The 11,069-nt window shown below is 42.9% G+C and overlaps 1 long non-coding RNA gene across 1 annotated transcript; it reads left to right on the top strand.

The window, feature by feature from the left end:
* Positions 1-3,594: 3,594 nt before the first annotated feature.
* LOC107052521 lies at positions 3,595-7,405 on the top strand. The gene is made up of 2 exons (XR_005857742.2): positions 3,595-3,802; positions 7,140-7,405. It is a non-coding gene; the product is annotated as an uncharacterized LOC107052521 (long non-coding RNA).
* The last annotated feature ends 3,664 nt before the right edge of the window (positions 7,406-11,069 follow it).

Genomic DNA, 11,069 nt, shown 5'->3' with positions numbered 1-11,069 from the left:
AGACCTGGTGAAGGCAACAGGAATGCAAGGGTGTCCAAAAGAGAAGCCATACTTGCAGAAGCATGACAGGACTAGGGAGAAAGATACCGTGCAATTAAAACTATCCACGAAAGATCTGAAAAGGAGTCCTTTGGATAAAGCTAGACATAGGAATAAAAAGGACTTGGATAGCTTGGAAGAACAGGAGATAGTGGAGATGCAATGAGAAAATGAGCAGAAATACAAGTGGCCAGGAACGTGCACCTTGAATTGGAAACTAAGGCCTGAGGCTCAGCCACCAGCAGATCTGCAATTCTCTGAGTCTGCTCCATCCTCTTTTGTACTCATCCATGCTGGGAATGATAACCCAGCACTGTGCTCCTTTATTCCAGGAGAGCGGTCAGTCTGAAGAGCCCACCTTTGTTGAGGGTCTTTACGGCTGTCGGAATAATGCTACACGATGAATTGAAAGTAAGGGACAAGAATTTATTTGCTTAAGATGAAAAACACATCCTAAGACAGAAGGATGCCACTAAAATAGCATCAAGGTTAAAAAGCCATTCCTCAGAAGGTAGGAGATCCTAATTTTGATATCTTCTAATTCTAAAAGTTGTTTTGATGCACCAACCTTAATGTACTCTTATGGTAGCGTTACCTGTATAGGGTGTCTGCACATGTTGTCCCTGTGAAATCATAACCAATGCTACCTTGCACCTGCTAGGGCTGGAAGAAATGTGGAGGAAGCCAGGAGGAACATTTTGAAGACTAATAGCTATGTATATTTTATCATTATCTCGAGTGCAGGAGGTTTTAAACATACTTGCTTTAAATTGGGAAATTTCTCTGTCAGTCATTCAAATTCAGAATATTTTCTTCCAGAAGAAAACGAGAAAGACACCTGAACTTTTTCACCTTGGTGCAAACTGATGATGTCTCACCAATTCTTTAAGGTTCCTCCATTTCATCTCACTCATTCATTTCCGTACACAATGAACTGAGCAAAACCCATCACAAAGGCTTGAAAACTTATTTCCTTTGGGTTTTTGTTTGCTTAACATGGGATGCCAAGAAATCAATACCTATCCTCATATGCACACAAAGGAAAGTAACCTTAAGAATGCATACAAATAAAAGGCAAGCAATGGACTTTATGCAACTGGGACACTGCATATCCAAAGTTTGTAAACCCTTTTAACAACCTTTAGAGAGCTAATTAAAAAGATCCATCTCATCTAGGAACATACTTGCCTATGTAATATTTTCGGGCAAATATGATGACAAGGTAAAATTTAAAGTGCTTGCAAGCAACGTAGCAATAAGTAGGTAAGGTGGTCTGTGTGCAACGCTGCAGGAAAGGTCTGGCCACACAAGACAAATGGGTTGACGGTATTTTTCAGATCCTCTATTCTTTTTGCTATCCAGGGTGATAGATTAAAATTCTCCATGGCATTCCTGAGGTGTCTGGCTGATTGCAAGGATTCTGCTGATACAATCAGGAAGCAGAAACAACAGCCTGTGATTTGCGGCTACCCCTAACCAGCTAGAGACCACATTTCAGTAACCACCTGTTTAATATTTAAAATGCCACACAGCAAGAGACCTTACAGAAAAAAAAAAGGAAAAGAAAAAGAAAAAAAACGAAACAGAACACCAATATGATCCTTTCTCAAAAAAAAATAAAATAAAATAAAATAAAGAGCACTTTCCTAAGTGTAAAGGTTACATTTGTCGAGAGTATTTTTCCGTGCTATTATTCACCAAGACCTGCTCTATTTAGTAGAAATGATCCATTTGTATCTTCTTTATAAATATTGCATTGAAGTCCAAGTTCATGCACATTATGATAACTAATATCTCCCTTATACTCCTGGAAGAGAGACCCTATAATTATATCATTAGCACACTGAGCATAGCTCCATTTCTCTCCAAAAGCAATACCGCCTACATTATGAGCAGTCTGGATTTACTTTGAGGATCTCAGAGTGTCTCTGGACGCAGATTACTTCTCACTATACTGATGTGAGAGAGGTAAAGATTACTCACAGATGGCACGAGCTACATTAGTAGTAGGATAAATGATTTCCTGACAACAGAGTATACAAAAAGACAGGACTGAGCAGCTGAGGATTTTCATCAATAGACTGCATCGGCTTAACAGGATTTAGATGTCCTTTACATATACATAGATTACACTCGCATATTCATTGTGCATGTTATCAGTCAACAGTTGCATGAATATCTCCAAATTTACAGAAGCTGGAGGCTTCTGCACATCTTGCAACAACAGATCTCAAACTCTTAAAACCTTTTGCTTCCCATGTTATCAAAATAAGAGTGATTTTTCTCTGAAGAAGCGGGAGAAAACCAGCTGACCACTTTCACCTTTTGGTTAACACACGTGGATGAATGGAAACAAGGAGAAGGTCTGCATGAACTGGAGAACCAAGAGATGCTGAATTATCCTCTTTTCTGTGCTCTGTTCCCTGACAATAAATGGTGATCTGTGGACTCAAATTCTGCAGTGGATCAATCAGTGGTTTTGACTGTGAATTACTCTGGTGAACCACCAGTCAGTAAAAAGCCCATGTTCTCTGCTTAGGAAAGTTCTACTGTGCTATTCAACAAATTTCTAGCAATAAATAAATCCTGTAATGCAGATCCCTTGAGCCTTAATGTAACACACACTCAAACCAGAAACCATGGGGCAGTCCAGTGGTACAGCACAATTATAGAAGAGCAACAGAGGAGTAGTGAGAGACAGGAACAAAAAAGAGGGAATCTCACTTCTATCTCAGTTCTGTTATACCAGAACAATGTACACACAGTGAAAGCCTGGGTCACTCACCGCCTGTCTGTCTATTCTGGATGTGGCTTTTAAGAACAAACAGAAGCTGATAGCTTGAACCCTCTGCTGCTTCTGCTGGGTGAAGTTTTGGAGCCTGTCTTGCTTGGTTCAGTTCAGCCTCCTATCCTCTTTAATTCTCAGAGCTATCATAAAAAGCTTGAAATTCAGCTCAGAAGGCCTATTTTAATTGAATTAATCATCTGAAATGAAGCTGCAAAGCTCTTCATTAAGAAAAAGGCTCGTTATTTGCAAACAGCTCTAAAGGGTCTACAGATCACAGCTATCTAAGTGCCATTCCTACAGACGTCATAGTCCAACGACATGAGAGAAGCTGCATTCAAACCTTAGTTTGAAACTTTTCTGTTCAAAATCTACGGTCATTCCTGCTGACTTTTAGCATTTAAAAGTCTATACCAGAAGCAGCACGAGGCAATGCAAACGACAAGCCTACCAAGCTCTTGAGGCATTACACGCCGTTGTATATCCCACTCACCAGCTGCAGCTGAACGAGTACGAACAGATACAGAGTAAGATGCAAGAACATAACTAAATGATAAGTAAATACACCCAAATCTTTATTTTAAAAAGCTTTTCTGTTTTACAGTCAGGACAGGGAATTATGTTTCCCATCCTCTTCTGGGGCTGGTAGAGTCACAGGGAGCCGTGCTCTCGCAGTGCAGAGAGATTGCCCCTTTAAGCAGAAAGCTGTTTGTCAGCAGCTGAAACTTTGAAGTGTTAGTCACTAGAGTTTGGCACATCAGTGGTGCACTGACAGCTGAGGCATCAGAGGCACTGGGAAGTGGCAGGAATACTGATTCCAGCGCAACTGCATATGGAAAGGGAATAAGAAATGCAGCCCATAGAGAACTGTCATGGAAGCTGTATTCTGCCGGACCAACCTTTTATTAATGATGCAGCCACAGGAGCTCATTAAGCATCTGCAGACTACTAGGATTTTACATAAAGCACAAACAACAGGTAACTGTAAATTGTAGCACTTTCCTTTTTGTCAGGGGGCTCATTGACTTCGTTGGTCATTGGAAACTCCAGCCAGCAAGCCATTTCCCGACCTGTGCTCCACCAACTTTCTGCTCAGCGTAAGTGCTCCTCATTACACGACCCTAAAGCTCAACATCACAGCTGTGGAATGAGGCTTTTACATTTTGATTGTGGTTTTTGATACACAACAACATTCATTTGTTTTCCCACAGTAGCCGAGTGTAACTGTAACTGATAACTTTAATGTCATCTGTGAATCAGCTGAATGTGATAATTAACATAACAATAGTAAGGATGTTACCGGCACTGAAATAGAGACAGCATTTAGTAGAAGGACATAAGGGAAGAAATTGTAAGGGAATACTTCAGTCTATAGGAGACACATCCCATTAATGCAGACATGATTCCTTTCCAATTTTGATAATCTTTTATCCTATTAATCCTGGCTTGTCAAATCGTGCGCTGCTAACAGGGAGGCACAAGAGTTAATCGAACAGCCAGGTGATTAATGCTAATGGATCCTTGGATTTCCACCTGGTGAGTATATTTTAATAGGTAAGAGGAAGTAAGGAAAAGTCAGGCAGGGTGACTCATCAGTTCTAGCTATGTAAGAAAATTAGATTTTAAGTGGAAAAAGCTGTTTCCTAGGAAACTGCATGATCTGCTTGTGGAACATCAAACAAGAGTAATTTCCTAACAACAGCCACGGCTAAATTGATCTACTGCACCTCAGACAGCTTTATCAGTGTGAGGGAGATTGGGTCACCTTTATACTTTCTTACTTACCGTCATCAATTTGTCTATTATTTGACTCCTTCAGCTGTTGCCTTTCTGACCTTCCACAAGTACAAGTATGATATTTGCCATTATCTAATTGGAAAGCATGTTTCCCTTTCACTCATATTTTTTCTCTCATTCTCAGCAAGCTCCAGATTCCACTGCTGCTACCGAGCAGAAAGGTCATGGGAGGCCCCCCTGGGCTTATTTATGGGCGCGCAGCCAGACTGAGCTCGAGCAAGTGCCCAATGAAAGGTGAGCCCCAGCAGGAGCAACCTCTGGGCTCTCTTCTTGCAGATATTCAACGTACGGTATATTCAGTCCACCTATGCAATTTACCCTGGATTGTAATCAATGTCTTCCCCTTTACAGTTTGCCGTCTATATTTTCACTCCAATAAATTAAAACCCTTACACTTCTGCCATTGCACATGAAACTTCACATTATTCACGAGGAATATCAAGTATTTTAGGTACTAGGGAGGAGAGCATTGTTTTCCTTTATTGCCTACGGTGCAGACTGTTCAATACGTATACCATAGCTGATGTAATACAGCCTTCAGAATGTGACCGTGGGTGTCAGGGCATAAATAACTGCACGTGCTGACTCACGGTGAGCAGTGAGCCAAGGCATTCCGGTACCAGACAGCTCCTCAGTGCTGCATGCATGGCTTGCACGTGTCCTGTGACGCTGAGCAGCAAATGCACATCTGTTTGGAAAAGATGGTTGAACAGAGCTTGGCTTCCTGGGCATGCCTCTGCACATTGACATGCATCGTAAATCCAGTGGATTTACTTTGGGCACGCACGGAGATATATCCTATCCTAATGGCCAATGTGTTTAAACTCCTCCTTGACAAAATTTCCTGGCAGAGAAGAAAGATAGATCCAAGGAAACCCAAATGCCTGGTAGCAATAAGCCTGGCCACTCTTGAGCTATCACAATTTGTTATCAAAGGCTGCCAAAAGCATTACTGAAACATTTTCTAACATACCAAATGCACAGAGTCACAAACAGGGAAAAGTACATAAACCCAAACCCATTCATGCTTGCTAACTTGTCTACCGTGCAACTTATGAAGAAACCAAAAATGAACATGTTATAGCTCTCTTCATAACTGCTCCCACCATAATGAACTGAACACATGAAATAAGTGTGTGTCTGTCTGCACAAGACCGAGCAACTAAGGTTTTATTACTACTGCTACTGACAGTTTGGAGCTGAAGATGCAGACAGAAATGACAGCCTCCCAAATTCAGAAAGTCTGTTCAAGTACTCACCTCAATTTGCTGCTCAAAATACAGCAACATATTCTAGAAATCTCTGGTTCCACTTTCCCTGCATTTAGCAGCCAAGAGAATCAATCTCTCCACATGGAATTCTCTTTAAACTTTCCAGAAATATCCACTGTGAGCCACGTGTGGAAGTGGGAATCCCACATGAGAAACAAAGAGATTTTGCATTCTGGATGTGTGGCCCCAGAGTACAGTAACAAGATGCCATGGGGAGGGTTTAGCTCATCCTAACCAGCCCTTTGGCTTTCCAGCAGTGATTTTATTATCACTAAAGTTGGGAAGTGTCTCTTTTCCGGTCTACCAAACAGAGCAACATTCGTCAATCTTCGTGAAGCCAGTGGCAAAGTGTTGAACATCAAGAACACTCCCTACCACCATCACCACTCTCACTCTTGGAGAGCCTGGCTAAAATCCTCTCAACAATCCTTTTGTTCTGCATTGTCTTCCCAGCCCTGCACCTTTGGAGCAGGAAAATGCTCCCTTTCCTTCCTCCTGCGGTTTGCAGCTTTTCTCTTAGCTGAAGACATACTCAGGATTAATGCTTTTATTTTAAAGGAGGAAGATTAAGTATTTTTAGCTCATGTGAAACAAGATGATGTATGCTGCAATTGTCAAGTCCCTCTTAAATTGCATGTAGCACATACTGCAGCTCATGAATATTTAAGATGACTAAATAATTATCCCAGGCTCCTCAACCTGCCTTTCTTTATTAGTTCCATGGGGAGCCAGGAAAGCATTTGTTCTTCTTCAGCCATATAGACAATTATTATATTCCAAAATATCCTCTTCCTGTTGTTGTTTCTGCTGCTATGTGATTTTTTCCTGTTGTGGTACAATGGAATTAAGCACTTTTAGAGGACAGAAGAGCTCCCACTTCCTCACCAGACCAATCCAGCAAGCTTGGCAACTTTTCCCGAAACATCTCCATCAAAGCAAATCCTATCTCACGCAATTCCACCCATAGCCAAATAGCAGAGTGGGTGGAAAAAATACAACCGAGCCTTCATCACACTACCCCAGATTAAACAGAATTTCAGAGTGTTATGCAGAGAAGTGTCTCTCTGCTTCAAACAACTCAGTGGGGATGTGATAGGGGCTGAATGGATGCAGGTGTACCTATTTAAACCCGTAACGGTAATGACTTGGGGGAAGAGGAGGGTGAGCCAGCAGCGCTCTTACCACAGAACAGCATTGAATTTTTAGTTGCTTTACAGCTTATTCTCCTCTGTCTCTTTTTCATGCAGCCATATGGTAGCAAGCAGCCACTCGCAGCCCCACAGCAGCTAAGGAGTCCGCGCAGGCTGGCGGCCAGCAGCACGTGCCCCAGGAGCAGCAGCAGCACCCGCTGCAGAGACAAGGACAGGGGCTGCTCCCAGATGGCGGGGATGCAGAGCTCCATCTCTCAGCCTGAGCTTCCTGCTTCTGCACCTGTCACATCTGCCCCTGTGGCTCAGTACCCACCGCCACCACCCTCCACTCGGGCACACTACATAATCTGCACACACCTCTGGTGAGCGCTGCCTTGTGATGCTGCTGTCACGTTATCCAGAGATTAGCTTGCTTTGCAATGCTCTCATTAAAGAGGGTTGGGTGGCATCATGTCGAAATAACCATGTAAGACTTGTAATGCATGCCTGTGCTGAGCAGAGACACACGTTTGTTGAGAAAAAACATGATTGCTATGGTCTGCTGCTGCTTACCTTCCCCATGCCCGGAACACAAGTGAAGGTAAAATTGGGTAAGCACTGCAGACTTGTAAAGCACTTGCTGGGTGCATTCAGGTTTTGCAGATCTCCTTATTTTTTAATTTGAAATAATGAAAACAATAGCATCACTGGGAGAGATCTACAGGGGGAGTGCTGAGCAGTTATGAGTTTAAAGGCGTGAAATTAGCGTGCCAAAGTGAAAGCACGTTATGTACCTATGGGAACACTCTCATTCAGAAGTAAATTGGCTTAAAGTTCACTGTGGCTTAATGCTCCCTGGAAGATCATGATTTCCACTGACTGTGAAAGCCAACATGTAAATCAGCATATTTTAGGGCACAGTTTGACAAGACTACAAAGCCACTTTAGTTTTATGGCAACCACAGCTAGGTCGGGGAGCAGCAGCTCCCTCCCTTTCTCTCCATCCCACTCTGCTTTACTTCCCTTCTGCTCTGGCTCCACCACCCCTGCCCCCTCGGAGGGCCTGCTCAATTAGCTAGTCCAGCAGAAAACTAACAAGCAAAAAATGTGATTAGATGCAATAACCTGAAAGTAATTTCGAAGTGAACGTGGGGAGCTTTATACCAGGTCCTTGTGAACTTTTGCTAGGATGGGTTTATGAGCTGCATGCCTACAGGGAAAAAACAAACAAACAAACAAATACCCATCTCAACCGAAGGGATACTTGCAAAATGTTGGGATTTAGTTTAGGCTACGTTAGTCGGAGAGAGCATATAACTGTGCTAAAAGACAGTCTGCTCTCTTTGCCTCCCTGCCTTGCTGCTAATTTCCCAGGAAAAAAGTTCTTCATACACAGTCTGAGTTTGCATGCTCTGTTCAGCATTAAGTACATAACACATTCTATTAAAAAAGGTCTAGAACCGAGGAAAAAAGTTTAAAGGGGTGTCTAAAGTTAATCCAGTAAAAAATCAGTCCCTTTACAGATGTTGCTAGAAGGTAGGAGGAAAGCAGCAACAGATAATGAGGAAATCATTTGACAATGAATCTGGATTTACAGTGACAGTGTTCAGATACATTTTGATGAAAGGGAGTGTAATTACTGGTGCAGCTGCCATACATGTGGGAAAGATTTCATGTTTTCCTCATCAACATTGCTCTCCCTGGGCTCAGGTTAAGCAAACAAGGCCAGATCAATAGGCAAAGTTTGAGACTGCAGAAATAGAACAAAGATTCAGAGGGATTGAAGATTTTAGACACTGCCTATTTTGGAAACGTTATGCTTCTGCATGCTCCCTTTTGTTCTGATCAGCCCAGCAAAGACTGAAGCAAAATAAGCAAGGATTAATCCGGGTAAATGGGGAACTGTGTTACTCAAAGCAAGAAAATCAACTGCACAAAGCGTGAGTAGTTTTCAATACAAAAATGCTTAAGAAAGCCCTTAGAGTCCATAAATGGCAGGAAGGTGGGTGTTGTGGTTTAATCCAGCAGGCAGCTCAGCACCATGCAGTCCTTCACTCACACTCCCCCCCACAGTGAGATGGGGAAGAGAGTCAAAAGAAGAAAATAATAATTAAAAAAAAAAAAAAGTAGAACTCATGGGTTGAGATAAAAGCCATTTGCTAAGACAGAAAAGGAAGAGGGAAAAAAAAGGACAATATTAATGGCAGTAATATGTATATATGTACCAAACAAGCGATGCGCAAAGCCATTGCTCACCACCTGCCGACCCATGCCCAGCCAGTCCCCAAGCAGCGGCTGCTCTCCCAGCCAACTCCCCACTGTTCTTCAGGTTGCTTTTTTTTTTTCTGCATGATGTCATATGGAATGGATACCCCTTTCAGCTTGGATCCTCATTTTGCCCACTCCCAGCTCCTTGCGCCTCTCACTGGCAGGGCAGTACAGAAAGCTGAGAAACTGCAATGTCCTTGGCTCCATGCAACACTGCTCGGCAATGAGAAGAAACATCAGTGTGTTATCAATGTTGTTTTTCTCCTAAAACCAAAACTTGGCATTTTACCTAAGAAGGAAAAATCAACTCTGTCTCAGCTGAACCAGGACAGTGGGAGAATACCTGAAGAAGAGAGGTGAGAAGGAATGACCCTTACTGGCTGTTGCTTTGTTTCTACACTTTTCCAGAGGCAGTTGCCACTGACTGCTCTTGGAGCACTCCTGAACAGAGTACCAGAGGGGCTCATAGCCTGAACTGGCACCTTATGTTCTTTGTGTCGTAGCTACCTCTATGCATCAAGTCAGAAAGACAGAAGTGCTAGACATCTCCTTAGAACACTGGAAAAAGAGAAGCATTTGGACAGGCTAAATCTCCACTTTGCACAGACACGTGGCAAATACATAGTCCCTTGTGGAAAATCTAGGCTGGTTCACTGCCTTCAGATTGCCAGTGATGCCTGGCAATAACACAAGCCAATTGATAATGAGAATTTTGATTGAGTCATTCTGTTTGGCTATAAAAGATACCTTCATAAAGAATACAGTCTTGAAAGACTGCAGCAGGTGTCATTGATGACAAAGTGAAGATTTGCCACTGCCAGCTTAAAATGGTTTATGCTGCAGAGCACTTACTGTTGATAATAAAGGGCCAAAATTAAAACAAATTTGTCAGGAGTTCTGTGTCAAGCTGGGAAAGCTGAGCTGTGCAGCTGACACACTGGAGGGAAGGACTTGAGAGATGGCCCCATGCAAACTTTATGAAGTTTAACAAGGCCAAACAGAAGGCCTTGCACCTTGGTTCCAGGCAATCCCAAGCACAAATACAGGCAGGGCAATGAGTGGCTTGAGAGGAGCCCTGAAGAAGGACTTGGGAGTGCTGGTTGATGAGAATTTCAACAAGAGCCAGCAACGTGCATTTGAGCCTACAAACCCAGCCATATCCTGGGCTGCATCTAAAGTAACATGACCATCAGGGCGAGGGAGGTGATTCTTCCCTTTCTGTTTAATTCTTATGAGACCCAACCTGCAGCACTGCATTCAGCTCTGGGCACCGGCTCTAGAAGGACATGGAGCTGTTGCAGCAGGTCCAGAGACCATAAGGATGATCAGAGGGCTGGAGTGCCTCTGCTATTGAGACAGGCTGAGAGAGTTGAGGTTGTGTTCAGCCTGGAGAAGAGAAAAAGTCAGTTCAAATCGGATGTAAGGAAGAATAAATTCTACACTGTGAGTGTGGTGAGGCAGTAGACCAGTTTACCTGGAGAAGCTGTGGATGCCCCATCTCTGGAAGTGTTCAAGGCCAGGCTGGATGGGACTTTGGGCAACCTGATCTAGTGGGAGATTTCCCTGCCCACGGCAGTGGGGTTGGAACTAGGTGGTCTTAAAGGTCTCTTCAAACCAAAACCATTCTGTGATTTCAGACTGGACCCTGCAGAAATCCAGTTCTATCAACTATTTTCATCAACATATGTCATGGAGTACAGATACACTGAAAACATACAGACAACATCAAGCTGGAATGTTCTTCTATTATTTTGAAAGAAACAAAAAATAATCCAATGT

This window comes from Gallus gallus, chromosome 2, assembly GCF_016699485.2.
Source record: "Gallus gallus isolate bGalGal1 chromosome 2, bGalGal1.mat.broiler.GRCg7b, whole genome shotgun sequence".
Taxonomy (NCBI): Eukaryota; Metazoa; Chordata; class Aves; order Galliformes; family Phasianidae; genus Gallus; species Gallus gallus.
This window is presented reverse-complemented; position numbering and strand designations above follow the sequence as displayed.